Here is a 2,500-nt window from a genome sequence, read left to right on the forward strand (position 1 = left end):
GTCTGGTGCCAGCAGCCGCGGTAATTCCAGCTCCAATAGCGTATATTAAAGTTGCTGCGGTTAAAAAGCTCGTAGTTGGATTTCAGTCGAACCTATGGGGTCCACTGATTAAAGGGTTAGATGGTGATGTTAGGTTTCTTGCTTGTGTCTACGGATGCTTGCTTGAACCTTCATTCCTCTTTCCTGGTGGTTACATTCATAGTGTTTAGACAGAAAATTGCTCGATATTTGCTATCAATGCTCTTTACCGAGTGTTGATTCAAGCGATCGAGACTTTTACCTTGAAAAAATCAGAGTGCTCAAAGCAGGCGTCCAAAACCTCGAAAGAGGTGCCTAAAAACGGTATGGTCAACCATCTATATGATGCGTACCACTACCTTAACTTGAATGATCTTGCATGGAATAATGGAATAGGACCTTGGTTCTATTTTGTTGGTCTTAAGAATCCAAGGTAATGATTAAGAGGGACAGACGGGGGCATTTGTATTGCGGCGCTAGAGGTGAAATTCTTGGACCGTCGCAAGACAAACTACAGCGAAAGCATTTGCCAAGAATGTTTTCATTAATCAAGAACGAAAGTTAGAGGTTCGAAGGCGATCAGATACCGCCCTAGTTCTAACCATAAACGATGCCAACCAGCGATCATTCTGAGTAACTAATTTCATGACTCGAATGGAAGCTTCCGGGAAACCAAAGTTTTTGGGTTCCGGGGGAAGTATGGTTGCAAAGCTGAAACTTAAAGGAATTGACGGAAGGGCACCACCAGGAGTGGAGCTTGCGGCTTAATTTGACTCAACACGGGAAAACTCACCCGGCCCGGACACTGAGAGGATTGACAGATTGAGAGCTCTTTCTTGATTCAGTGGGTGGTGGTGCATGGCCGTTCTTAGTTGGTGGAGTGATTTGTCTGGTTAATTCCGATAACGAACGAGACTCTAGCCTACTAAATAGACTTGCAGTTTACACTGCAGTACTCCCCCTTAGTCAACCTGTGGGTGGTAGTATCTCTTGATGGTTTCGGCTGTTGAGGGCTCTGCTGCTATTAGCCTACAGAATTGGCTAGGGTAAGGATGCTGTAGCACTGTAAGGACTTCTTAGAGGGACAAGCGGCGCTCGCAGCCGCACGAAACAGAGCAATAACAGGTCTGTGATGCCCTTAGATGTCCGGGGCCGCACGCGTGCTACACTGAAGTGGTCATCGTGCATACTGTTTCCTGCTCCGAAAGGAGTGGGTAACCGCTTGAACCCATTTCGTGATGGGGATTGGGCATTGTAATTATTGCCCATGAACGAGGAATTCCCAGTAAGCGTGAGTCATTAGCTTGCGTTGATTACGTCCCTGCCCTTTGTACACACCGCCCGTCGCTACTACCGATTGAATGATTTAGTGAGGACTTCGGACTGGTCAATCCAGACCATTGGGAAACTAGTGGTCGGATTGTGCTGGAAAGATGTTCAAACTTGATCATTTAGAGGAAGTAAAAGTCGTAACAAGGTTTCCGTAGGTGAACCTGCGGAAGGATCATTAACGTATTACCCTCTTATTATAAGAGAAATACAACCTTCAAACAATCAAACACTCTGCATAGTGATATTGTAGATGCTAATATGGTGAATGCAATTGAATTGTATTTGCATTAGAGTCGCAATTGTGAATGTTTATTGCAAACATTTAGCCATTGCAACATGATTCTAATTTGCATTACATTCGTTCATTCATACATCCATCTTTCATTATCCAATGCAACAAAGAGTGAGGGTTATCTAACGATAGCCATAATTTCTTTTGCAAAACAATTGTAGTTTATAATGAAAAGCCTGTCTTGCTACATACTTGGTACCTGATCAAGTCTTCAGCTTATGCTGACGGCAAGGTTTAAAGAAGGAAGTTTTACACTTCTTCGCCTAACTAAGTAAAGACAACTATGGTTTTTATAAACTGCATACAATTGTTTTCAAACCCTCTCAATGCAGATTTAGGATACTTATTAAAAGTCCCACGGTGGCAAAGATACATCTTCAAGCGGTGGATCACTCGAATTACCAATCGATGAAGAACGTAGCTAGCTACGATAATCGGTGCGAATTGCAGGACACGCCGAGCACTTGAGCTTCCAACGCACATTGCGGCTTTCGGGTCTTTTCCGAGGTCACATCTGTCTGAGAGTTGAGATGTAAAATAATCAACAAAACACTTGCATACTACCATATATGCATTGTTTTGAGAGGATTGTATATTTATATGCATGAATCTTGATGTTTTATTCCTTTTCTTAATTGCAATTCGTTGCAATTTAGTAAGGAGAATCTCAAATCTACTTGTTTCACATGATAAATTTTGTGTACAATGCATATTTCATCTCTGCAAGCAGTATATATGAATAGATACTAGCATGAGATTCTAAGGTTAGTCGCCTATCTGACGACGCTAAAGTCGTATTGCAGATAACTATGGTGATCAACTAACCTGTTAACTGATGAATCTTCTTGCACTTGTATA

At 42.3% G+C, this 2,500-nt stretch overlaps 2 non-coding genes across 2 annotated transcripts in view; both read left to right on the top strand.

The window, feature by feature from the left end:
• Positions 1 to 1,528, top strand: part of LOC149092962 (small subunit ribosomal RNA) — a 2,170-nt gene extending 642 nt beyond the window's left edge. The window contains exon 1 of the ribosomal RNA XR_016200361.1: positions 1 to 1,528. This exon is cut by the window's left edge and continues 642 nt beyond it. This is a non-coding gene — a ribosomal RNA (small subunit ribosomal RNA).
• A 487-nt stretch (positions 1,529 to 2,015) lies between these two features.
• LOC149092963 (5.8S ribosomal RNA) lies at positions 2,016 to 2,170 on the top strand. Its single transcript, XR_016200460.1, has one exon. It is a non-coding gene; the product is annotated as a 5.8S ribosomal RNA (ribosomal RNA).
• The last annotated feature ends 330 nt before the right edge of the window (positions 2,171 to 2,500 follow it).

The sequence above is a fragment of the Tetranychus urticae genome, unplaced genomic scaffold (assembly GCF_039701765.1).
Source record: "Tetranychus urticae isolate SD_2017Ah unplaced genomic scaffold, NJAU_TeUrti_SD_1.0 Scaffold_4, whole genome shotgun sequence".
NCBI classification, from domain to species: Eukaryota; Metazoa; Arthropoda; class Arachnida; order Trombidiformes; family Tetranychidae; genus Tetranychus; species Tetranychus urticae.